Below are 13,088 nucleotides of genomic sequence, written 5' to 3' on the forward strand. Positions count from 1 at the left end.
GTAACTATATGGGTTATTGATTGATTGCCCAAGTATTTGCATGGGAGACTGAGTGTGTGTGTGGCTGGATGGGAGGTGTGTGACTCTGTACAGATCAATGTGTACTTGTATCAATGATTGTATAAGAGAGTAAGTATGTGTTAGTATATGGTTGAAAACGTAAGGTGCTCTATGTTTAACTGTATAGAGTAGAAAATGGAAGTGTGATTGATTCTTTACAGGACTGACTAGGTGTGTGAGTAACTCCATGGATGAGTGGCAGAGTGTGAGTGTCTGTATAGGTGTATGAGTGCATATGATTGTGTTGTAAACATGAGTGATTGTATGTATGAATGATTGTATGGGTGAATGAGTGAATGTGTGTGTAGACGTAGGAATCAGTGAGTACGTATGTAGTAACTAGTATTGGTGTGTCAATGGTTTCAAAAATTATACTCTGTTTTTAACACTGGGTGAAACAGAGGTTATATTAAAATGTGAGGAGATGCATTGTATTGTCACATGAATGATATCATCAGTGATGTGATCATTGATGTCAAGTGAGATGTCATCAGTGATGTCATTTGAGATGTCATCAGTGATGTCATCAGTGATGTCACTGACCATGTCATGAATGATGTAATATGTGACATCATCAGCAGTGGATTGCGGGTGCGCAATATATAGTTAGTGCAACTAACTATATATGGAATTTCAATGGTTTTGTGTGAGTAAAATAAGGTTTTTTAAATGCTAATTCCTAACTATATATGGTCTATAACCTATGGTTTTTTCAGTGAATTTTCAAGGTTTTGTAAATGCTAATTCCTAACTATATATGGTCTATAACCTATGGTTTTTTCAGTGAATATATATATATATAAATATTTCTATATATGATATAATATATTATTGTTCTTGTATACAATCATGAGTATGTGGAAGCTAAATGCTGACATTTCTGGTGGGGATACAGTAACCCTTTGGACTCCTTTCTAGTAAGGGCGGCTAATGTTATTTCCAATAAAATAGCCCTATCAAAGAGGAGACTCTACTTGGAGACTATTAATCATTCACAGGAACCTTTTTATCCCATTGATCTTTTGATAAATAAAAATCTAGCAGGTTCTAAACTTAAAGCAAATTCCATGGCCGATCCTTTAGTTAGCAATGATGTAGAGACCTACCTTAAAGACTATTATGTCTGAACCTCCGGAAAAAAAGAGGGGTGGAGGAAAAAAGGTTATCCAGTCTCCTAAGAAGGCGACATGTTCAGGAACGATAGACCATTGATTTGGATCAGGTTTGGAACACATTAATCCTTAGGTTTGAATCTTTGGGGAATTCATTATTGGCTCCAATTGTGTCACAGCGTGTGGGGCTAGAGGCCATGCTTACTCAGCTCACTCAGTCAGAATCTAGTTCTTTAACTGACAAAGCAGTGTCGGGCAGCGGGTATCAGTCATGTGGCTGGATCGGCACCTACAAGCGAGGGGAGTCACCCCAGTCAGCTCAACTACATAATACATGTTGGACTGACAGCTAATTGTCCCATGAGGGAGGAAGCCCAAGTTCCGAACACGCTTGGTTTGTCTGCTCAAGAAAATAGAGGCCCTGGGAAGTTTGCACCTTTTAGTATGGCAGGAGGTTTAACACTCATGAGGCATACAGCTGGGCCGAGGGCCATTCCCGGAGCCATTCAACTGTCTGAAGGGTCTCAAGATAATATTTCAAACATACCCAGACCCCACAAAACTCTAGCGGGGATACTAATCTTTTAAATCTGCTTCTGGAGTCAGCTCCTTTGGTGGTTATTTTGACAGCCGTTCCCCCGATTAAGCAAGGTTCAAGGGAGACCACAGTAGATTTGATGCATAAGGTTACTCACTTGTGCAACAACATACTAGTAAATGGGCACCACACGTTATTATGACAAGAAGAGTGGGATGGGTGGGAACTGGTGTAAGCAAGAATACTGAGGGAGACTGTATTGTGGTTAATTTAAAACATTCTAATTATACGAAAGTAATGGTTGAGCACTATCATACTCAAGATGATAAAACCACAATTTGGATCGTCCCTCTTCAATTTTTCTATCCTGCAGTTTTTTTTTCTTCAATTGGGTCCTTTGCCTTTAGGGCTCCCGCGCCAGTGAGGATACCATACCGCTTGAACTCTAGAATAGCAGTACCCCTTACTAATCAATTCGAACCCTTGATGGGCTTAGATAGTATAGACTGACAAGTGGTATCATCCAATGATTCAACAACCCCCAGGCTCATTTCATCTCCTCAGAGGGATGCTATTAATATTAACCCTCAAATTATGAAGTTAATGACCTGGAACATCATTGGTTTAATGGCTACAAGAGATGATGCCCAATGGCTATCAACAGTTGGGCTTTGTCATATAGTTGCATTACAAAAAACCTGGGACATTTCTGACTGTTTTTATCGTGACAGATTTATTTTCTTCTTTAGAGCGGCATCTCCCTCTACAGCAGGGCACGCTAAGGGTGGTTTGCTCACTCTGGTATCGCTTAAACTCTCCTGTACCGCTAATGTGGTGGCCTGCCACTCACCTCATGTACTATCTATACAGTTTACCTTACAACGTAAGACAGTTACCACAGTTAGGCCAGAAGGGACTGGGTAAGAAAGTTGCACACAACAAAACAAAGTTCCCCTCTGTGCTTCAATTTATAGAAGTAATGTCACTCCAATAGTAACCACTGAACCAACAACTTCCCTGTTAATGAATCATATAACAAAAAATCATATATTCAAAACAATTTATTGTATAATCAATTCATATTAAAACATATGATATATTCCATAAAACATTTATTATATTTTAAGATCCTATGGAGATAGATTTACCTTCTTGGGTGATTTTTAGCATAAATTTCAAAATCATATCACCATTTACATGTCACTTTAATTTACTAAAAACAGATGTGAACAATTGTACAAATAATTTAGGCAATCATTCCAATTCTAATGCAACAAATATTTAAACAGTGATTCAATTTAAATAAAAACTGGTGTCGACGCGGCGTTTCAGAGATTTTGTCTCCGCCTTCTTTAGAACTTTATTAATCATATGTTTCTTAGTTGTTATATTTAAAAACAATCGATCTAAAAACAATCTAAAACAAAGAAAGAAAGCAAACTATCTTGTATTTATTTTAATTTATATCAAGTTAAGATACTGTGACTAATATTGTCATAAGTATCTCCTGGATTATTATCCTTTAGACTAGATTCTATATCTATTCTACATTTCATAGTCTGATAACTCACCAATCAATGCCTGAATTGGTCAGATTCACTCATGGGTGCCTATCATCCAGATTAGTATACACATCTTCTAATGTAAGTCTGTTAAATCAAAATTGTTTCTATCAAGAGAACAGTTCTTCAATCAAATGACCTATATTTTATAATAAAAAATGTTGTTACATTACGTCTATTCCATCATCTTATTCTAATGAGTCAGTTTATTCAAACATATCTTAAATCACTTACTTTGAAATTGTATCACTCTATTCAAAGGTAGAAGGGTCCACCGATAATTTTTGTTGTTGTAGGTTGTCTCCCTAGGATATATATACAGTATTTAATATCATTTTCTATCAATGCTGTTTAGCATATACCTGTTAGGCTGGGCTAAAAAGGTCATAACTTACCCTAATTCAATTTTGGAAAATGTTCAGATCTTTTGAAAGCATTCTCAATATTTTTTCAATATTTTTTCTTGTCCTTCCACCCGAGATGCTTGTGATCAAAACCTTTCAATTGTTGTGATCCCCCGTTTCTATTGAGGGAAAGATCGGATAATGCTATGAATACCACAGTCCTATCGTTCTTCCTGCGCTATATTTTTTATTTTATTTTTGATTGCTTAGTATTTATCAAGCATGAGGGTCTGTTAGACATATTAGATTTAAAATTTATTCATTATCCCCTCTGTAGAAAGCCTCACAAGTTAGTTGGCCCACTAGGGTTTACTGGGCGTATCCTCTAACTGTTTAGTACTAGACACCTCACATTGCTGTCCAGTATGCCATATTTTCTCATTCGATAATACCTCTTATTACTGAGTTAGTTCTAATCTTTGTGGTGCAAGGTTGCTACCCCCTTTACAAGCAATCTGTTTATTTATTTACATCTGCAGCGCTCTATTTATCCATCTATGTCCGAACCGCAGATCCACCACCAGTGAACCTTTTAATTTGCCGTAGCAAGGAATCTACCTAACTTCTTACCTACGATTGCCGGTGCAGTATACATCTCGGTAATTGGGTTGTTTTTAGATCAATTGTTTTTAAATATAACGACAAAGAAATATATATTTAATAAAGTCCTGAAGAAGGCGGAGACAAAATAGCTGAAACGCCGCTTTGACACCAGTTTTTATTTAAATGTAATCACTGTTTAAATATTTCTTTCCTTGGAATTGGAATGATTGCTTAAATTATATGTACAATTGTTCACATCTGTTTTTTAGTAAATTAAAGTGACATGTAAATGATGATGTGATTTTGAAATTTATGCTAAAAATCACACAAGAAGGTAAATCCATCACCATAGGATCTTAACAATATAATAAATGTTGTTTTGGAATATATTATATGTTTTAATATGAATTTAACACAATACATTATTTTTAATATATGTATTTTCGTTATATGATTCATTAACAGGGAAGGTTTTGGTTCAGTGGTTACTATCTATACAGCTAACATTTAACAACCGTCCCCCCTGTTGGTGGTGAATTTCCATAACGCTTTTTGTAGAAATTGTGACATTGAACACATTACTTCACTGGAGTGGTTTCTTGATCATTATGGTGAGGTGGGACGGCCATATTATGAAGTTATAGTTCTAGGTGACTTTAATGTACATCTTTGTCAAATTAACTGCACCCTAGTAAAAGTCCATTGGGATGTAATAATCCCTACTGGGCATTTTGAACATACAATCCTGGGTCACCGATCAGAGGGCCTGCTCGCAGTTAACAATCTATCCTCTCTTGAAGAGCGGGCCCAGCAGATCTGGTTCAAACGTTTTCTCGAAGGGGTTGGTCTTCTACTATTGATTTTATTTTGGTATACGACCCCTTGGTCCTTGCAGTGCATGCTCTAAAAACCTGCTGGAGCAGTTTCAGCAATCATAATCCTTTAGTCTTGGACTTGGTGAGGGCTCAAGCTCTTACAGGAGAGGCGGGTAAGAGTGTATTGTATGGGGAAATTAAAACAAGAGACCAAGCACAAACAATTAAATGGGAGAAGGTGTTACTGGAGGCATTTTTAGACAAGTTGTTTGCAGAAGGTGTAGATGATTTTGCTCTCTGTCTTAACAATAGCTCACAGGATATCCAGATATTAGATTACCAGGCGGATTGCGGACAACTTAACAGTTCAAGGCAAAATTGCAGGTAGCGAGGGGAAAAAGTGGTTTGATAAAGAATGCTCTAAATTATACAAAAGTCTTAATATTGCTCTAAAACAGAAACCCAGGGATGAGAAAAGGGTTAAGGCTTGCAGGAGAGCATATAAATATGCCCCTCAGCATAGAAAAAAGGTTATTAGGGAGCAGGCGTGAAAAGCTCTATCTCAAGCCAGTGTACTGGCTAATAGCTCTGAGTTTTGGAAAGTGGTTATTATTCCTTTCTTTTTAGCCTCGCAAAACTCAAGAGTGGACTGCACCATCTCTACTGACAAATGGGTCCAACATTTTTAGGGGATATATGGGTGAGTTGACTCTGGAGAGTACAACATTTTATGGGAGCCGAAGTTCCAATATTAAACCATTGCTCTTTAGTGTAGATCAGGTCTATAAAGCCATTATGCTCACAGCCGGGAGGAAAGTGCCCGGACCAGATGGGGTGCCATCTGATCTTTATAAACCTGACCCCGTGACCCGGGCTAATATCTTGACTCAGGTTTTTATTGCGACAGCCTTGTGTGGCCTGCCCCTCTCATGGTCCATGGCTATCATTTTGCCTATTTTCAAAAATGGTCCGGATGACGATCCAGTATGCTACCACCCAATTTCTTTATCGGACTCAGTAGCTAAGATTATGGGAAAGGTGGTACTGGACCGCTTAACTTTATGGTTAGATAACGTTAATGTTATTTCTGATTTACAATATGGTTTACAGGAAAAAGTAGAGAGACCCTGGACCAATGCTTATGGCGTTTATGGATCTAACATCTGCATTCAATCGTATCAGCAGATCAAAGCTTTGGACCATCCTACTAGACATGGGCATGCATGCTGACATAGTGTCTTTTCTACATAGGCCACACTCCAATCTGACTGCAAACACAACAGTGATGGACAGAATGTGGATCAATGTCACACATTCACCCCAGTCCAAAGATCTGGGCCCAAATCCATCGTTTTTCCACTCCACCCCACCCTGGGTTAGACAATGGCGATATGCAAATCAGCGCTGACCCTGTGCCCCATGGGAACAGTCCAGTCCGAACTACAAAAGCCATGTCCTTCCCAGAACGGAAACAAGCATCCGAGGACCGGCCCGGTTTCGAGGTAACACCTCTCATCAGCCCGGCTAGCTTGATTCCAGTGGTGTGGAGTGCCTGGGACTCACGTCTGAGCATCCCCAGTACACTTAGAGCGGTAATTGCAAACACAACAGTGATGGACAGAATGTGGATCAATGTCACACATTCACCCCAGTGCAAAGATATGGGCCCAAATCCATCGTTTTTCCACTGCACACCACCCTGGGTTAGACAATGGCGATATGCAAATCAGCGCTGACCCTGTGCCCCATGGGAACAGTCCAGTCCGAACTACAAAAGCCATGTCCTTCCCAGAACGGAAACAAGCATCCGAGGACCGGCCCGGTTTCGAGGTAACACCTCTCATCAGCCCGGCTAGCTTGATTCCAGTGGTGTGGAGTGCCTGGGACTCACGTCTGAGCATCCCCAGTACACTTAGAGCGGTAATTGCAAACACAACAGTGATGGACAGAATGTGGATCAATGTCACACATTCACCCCAGTCCAAAGATCTGGGCCCAAATCCATCGTTTTTCCACTCCACACCACCCTGGGTTAGACAATGGCGATATGCAAATCAGCGCGGACCCTGTGCCCCATGGGAACAGTCCAGTCCGAACTACAAAAGCCATGTCCTTCCCAGAACGGAAACAAGCATCCGAGGACCGGCCCGGTTTCGAGGTAACACCTCTCATCAGCCCGGCTAGCTTGATTCCAGTGGTGTGGAGTGCCTGGGACTCACGTCTGAGCATCCCCAGTACACTTAGAGCGGTAATTGCAAACACAACAGTGATGGACAGAATGTGGATCAATGTCACACATTCACCCCAGTCCAAAGATCTGGGCCCAAATCCATCGTTTTTCCACTCCACACCACCCTGGGTTAGACAATGGCGATATGCAAATCAGCGCTGACCCTGTGCCCCATGGGAACAGTCCAGTCCGAACTACAAAAGCCATGTCCTTCCCAGAACGGAAACAAGCATCCGAGGACCGGCCCGGTTTCGAGGTAACACCTCTCATCAGCCCGGCTAGCTTGATTCCAGTGGTGTGGAGTGCCTGGGACTCACGTCTGAGCATCCCCAGTACACTTAGAGCGGTAATTGCAAACACAACAGTGATGGACAGAATGTGGATCAATGTCACACATTCACCCCAGTCCAAAGATCTGGGCCCAAATCCATCGTTTTTCCACTCCACACCACCCTGGGTTAGACAATGGCGATATGCAAATCAGCGCTGACCCTGTGCCCCATGGGAACAGTCCAGTCCGAACTACAAAAGCCATGTCCTTCCCAGAACGGAAACAAGCATCCGAGGACCGGCCCGGTTTCGAGGTAACACCTCTCATCAGCCCGGCTAGCTTGATTCCAGTGGTGTGGAGTGCCTGGGACTCACGTCTGAGCATCCCCAGTACACTTAGAGCGGTAATTGCAAACACAACAGTGATGGACAGAATGTGGATCAATGTCACACATTCACCCCAGTGCAAAGATATGGGCCCAAATCCATCGTTTTTCCACTGCACACCACCCTGGGTTAGACAATGGCGATATGCAAATCAGCGCTGACCCTGTGCCCCATGGGAACAGTCCAGTCCGAACTACAAAAGCCATGTCCTTCCCAGAACGGAAACAAGCATCCGAGGACCGGCCCGGTTTCGAGGTAACACCTCTCATCAGCCCGGCTAGCTTGATTCCAGTGGTGTGGAGTGCCTGGGACTCACGTCTGAGCATCCCCAGTACACTTAGAGCGGTAATTGCAAACACAACAGTGATGGACAGAATGTGGATCAATGTCACACATTCACCCCAGTCCAAAGATCTGGGCCCAAATCCATCGTTTTTCCACTCCACACCACCCTGGGTTAGACAATGGCGATATGCAAATCAGCGCGGACCCTGTGCCCCATGGGAACAGTCCAGTCCGAACTACAAAAGCCATGTCCTTCCCAGAACGGAAACAAGCATCCGAGGACCGGCCCGGTTTCGAGGTAACACCTCTCATCAGCCCGGCTAGCTTGATTCCAGTGGTGTGGAGTGCCTGGGACTCACGTCTGAGCATCCCCAGTACACTTAGAGCGGTAATTGCAAACACAACAGTGATGGACAGAATGTGGATCAATGTCACACATTCACCCCAGTCCAAAGATCTGGGCCCAAATCCATCGTTTTTCCACTCCACACCACCCTGGGTTAGACAATGGCGATATGCAAATCAGCGCTGACCCTGTGCCCCATGGGAACAGTCCAGTCCGAACTACAAAAGCCATGTCCTTCCCAGAACGGAAACAAGCATCCGAGGACCGGCCCGGTTTCGAGGTAACACCTCTCATCAGCCCGGCTAGCTTGATTCCAGTGGTGTGGAGTGCCTGGGACTCACGTCTGAGCATCCCCAGTACACTTAGAGCGGTAATTGCAAACACAACAGTGATGGACAGATGCTTGTTTACGTTCCATGGCCCAGATCTTTGGACTGGGGTGAATGTGTGACATTGATCCACATTCTGTCCATCATTGTTGTGTTTGCAGGTACACTCCAATCTGACAGCCTCAGCCAGATATAATGGAAACGGCTCACTCTCAGCCTCCTGGGAGGTTAAGAGAGGGGTAAGATACGTTTGTATTTTCTACGTTGCTCTATAATGCAGCTATGGCTAGGGTGAAAACGGGCGCCACAATATCAGCTGCGTATCAGGTGGGCCGTGGGACGCGCCAGGGGTGCTCACTGTCCCCCTTTTTGTTTGCGCTGGCCATTGAGCCCTTAGCATCTCATGCTCGGCTAGGGCAGGCTTATGAGGGTTTGATGCTGAGGAGCGAGACCCAGTATATCTCTTTGTACGCTGACGATTTACTGATGTTCCTGGCGGATATACGCGACTCCCTGCACGGGGCCAAACTCCTGCTTCATAATTTTGGCATCCTCTCGGGACTAAAGGTCAATTGGGGTAAGTCTTGTCTCTTCCCCATGACCCCCAGAGAAGATACACCCCATATCACCGGTAACCTTCGCTGGGAGCATCACTGTCTCCCGTATTTGGGCACCCATATCTACTACTCTCAACTAGATCTGTTGGAGGGCAATGTGCACAGGGCGATCAGGAACCTACAGAGTAGCATGGGGTTTTGGCGTACCCTGCCTCTCTCGGTAGCGGGGAGGGTGGCCCTGTTGAAAATGGTGGCGCTCCCTCGCCTACTGTATTTCTTTCGCACGTTGCCAATATGGATCCCAGCATCAGTTTTTCGGAAACTACGTTCCTTGACCACAGGCTTCATCTGGGGTTCGGGCAGACGACGAGTCGCTTTGACCACCCTGTTGCGTCCCAGAGCTGAGAGAGGCCTAGCAGTCCCTGATTTTGATTGGTACTATCTGGCGGCACAATTGCAATGGTTCACGCAGGCAGTGGCTCGGAGTTCAGGGGACCCGAAGGTCCGCAGGGCAGACTGATTCCCAGACACGTACTCTCTTTTATAGTATTACGCCAGAGGATCGACTTAGATCAACTCACACTGGAGGAACGCACCATTCGTCTCTGTTGGAATCGGAGTCATAAACGATCGGGTACCACTCATCCGTATGCACCGGAGATTCCTGTAGGAATGTGTACGGCTCTCCCGCACGGTGGCAATTGGTCGGCATTGGTTGGTTGGGAAGACCTTGGGCTACATATGGTTGACGATCTCTATAAGGATGGGGCCCTACTGACTTTCCAAGAGTTGCAGACCGCTTACGGGCTCCGGAGGGGAGATTATTTGCTTCATGCTGCATTGATCGCTGGCATCCAGAAACATTGGAGTATGGGGCTCTCGGAGCCTCCGACTTCTCTGGGCTGCCAATACGTGGTTATGGCCGCTGGTACTTACAAAGCTGTGACGTGCCTCTATAGGAGGCTCTCAACGGAGACTGTGTTGCCGCTTGAGGGATTGCGAAGTAAGTGGGAAGCGGATATCGGAAGACCCATTCCTGAGTCGACATGGCCCCAGTTGATCCGACGCGCCTGGAAGGGTACTCGGAACGTTAGATTTCAATTAGTACAGTTCTTTACCTTGCATCGGGCATACCTGACTCCGATTAAGATCTCACAGTATTTTACTGGTGCTCCTTCGCAATGCCCGAGGTGCAGAATCGATGGGGCTGATTTCTCCCACATGTTTTGTTCATGTCCACACCTGGCAGGTTACTGGGCGGCGGTGGTGGATTGTTTAAATACGGTCACAGGCTGGCAGCTTGAGGCGGACATGGGAACCTGTCTCTTATTGTGGTTCCCGCATACGTCCCGGACAAAAGTTACTAGCAAGTTTTACGACCTGGGTCTGATTCTGGCCAAGAGGGAGCTCACCCTGCATTGGAAATCGAACATAGGCCCTAGTTATCTGAGGTGGAAGGCAAATCTACTGCGCTGGGCGCAAGCTGAGGAAAACGCTCCGGCTTCAGCAAGCCAGACAACTAGATAATGATACATCCCTTGCTGTGGCCAGAGCTTGGGAGGCTCTGGTGACAGCGCTACAGACTCCTACAGAGGGTTCCAGTGAAGGAGAGGATGATGGAGATTAGGGATGCATTGCCCACTGGACCTGTACCTGGCGTAGGAGAGGTGGATGGGGTTTTTCCCCTACCAGATTAGCTGCAGAGTCATCCCCTTTGCATCACACACTGAGGAGAATTCTTGTTGTACGATGGTAACCCGTGTAGGTTATACTTTTAGGTTCTTAGTCGCAGGCGCACTGACAGAGGTTGGGGGGGTCTGACGGGGAGAGGGAGGTAGGGTTGTTTTTGCGGGCTCAGAATGTAAATTATTATTGAGTGCCATGTCGATACAATGACCTGTTGTGTTATTATATATGATGCTCGTTCTGGTTGTAAATGCCAATAAAATGTATTTACAAAAAAAAGATACGTTTGTATTTTGGCCCCAGTTCTGTTAACTTTATATATTAAAAAGTTAAGGAACGTTTTGTCAGCTGCTTGCAAAGACATCCCAAGGGCCGGCACTAAACATATTCCTGCTCTGCTTTATGCAGACGATGCAGTGTTACTTGCCCAGACGGCTGTGGGTCTGCAAAGCCACTTAAACATGTTTACCGATTTCATGGTCTCTCTTGACCTGTCAATTAATTTCTCTAAATCACAAATTATGATGTCAGGCAGCACTAAACGCAAGTTCTTTTGTACGGGGGTGGAACTGATGAAAGTTCTTTCTTTCCCCTATTTGGGGGTACTGTTGGATGAAAGGGGGTCATGGGTGGCACAAAGAGCTGTTAAAAAGAATACTTTGGCTAGAGCGGCAGGAGCTACTTTGAACTTCGCTAAAATACATGAGGCCAAACCTATTCCTGCACTACTTAAAATTTACAACGAAAAATACATACTCATGGCCACCTATGGTTGTGATGTGTGGTGTTATGAGGAAGTCATCGAACAGCAGGTGGCGGAGAATAAATTTCTCCGCAGACTTCTCACTGTCTCCACTTGCACCCCCTCTCTCATGATACATGAGTAGCTCTGGCCAAGTTCCATTTCTATCCTAAATCAGTGTGTTTTGGCTGGGTTATGTCCTGGAACAGCTAAAGAATTTAGGGTGCTCTGAGCTGTTCACGCACCATAAGCAGCTTTGCCCTAGAGAGATGAGTGATGTTAAATGTATGTTCTTGGCCAGAAGGGTGAGAGCAAGTGAAGATAAAGAATTTACCAAGCCTACAATAAGACAATATATAATACAGGGTGGAGGGCCCTCAGGGCAACCCGATTGGTCTTATCATAATAATCCTCACCACCATTTCCTTCTAACTAGATTTCGATTTAACTTTATTCATTGGTGCTTAGTTGTCCCTACTGGTTTTGCAAAGCTAGGTGCCCTACAGCCCTGCCCCATGTGATCATTTTTCAGAACAAGATTTTCTTTTCTTCTCTGATTTTTCTCTTAATTTGCAGAATATATATATTCTCCCACTGCTAAAGAATTGCAATTTTGTACAAGTAAGGCCCACACTAATATACCTAGAAATGCTGTCTTTGCCCCTGATCTGTTTTGGAGTTGCCAACTTCTTTAATGGAGCCCTTAGAAAGAGGAAGAAGCTGTTTAAGGAATAATGTCCCTCCCTCTGTTTTTATTCTGAGAGGAACAATATATGTTTTAATTATGGGTTGTTTACAGATATTTGCATTTAATGACCCTGCACATATCGTCTTGCAATGCACATTCTTCTTTTATAACTGAGAATTTACATTCTTGGTGCAATATATCTGATGCCCTGTTAACAGTTTTTACCAAAGGCTTTAGAGGTTTTTATATATTGTAAATCTGGAATTTGTATAGGGATTGATGGTGTGTTCTATTTTGCCATCACGCACTGATGGTGGCTTTAGTATTTATTCTTTTTTATGTGCTTTTATGGCCTTTGTTGTCCGAATAAAGATTCTTTGACAATGATATGGGTAAGTGCACTGTGGTAAATCAATCAAGACTTCACCCCCTACTGTTCTGAAGGAGTCTGTAGCTACAACCAGAGCTAACTCAGTATGCCATGGTTCTCAGATATGTAATAGAGGCGGACAGATTCCATAAAATAACCAGATG

Source organism: Lissotriton helveticus, chromosome 3_1, assembly GCF_964261635.1.
Source record: "Lissotriton helveticus chromosome 3_1, aLisHel1.1, whole genome shotgun sequence".
NCBI classification, from domain to species: domain Eukaryota; kingdom Metazoa; phylum Chordata; class Amphibia; order Caudata; family Salamandridae; genus Lissotriton; species Lissotriton helveticus.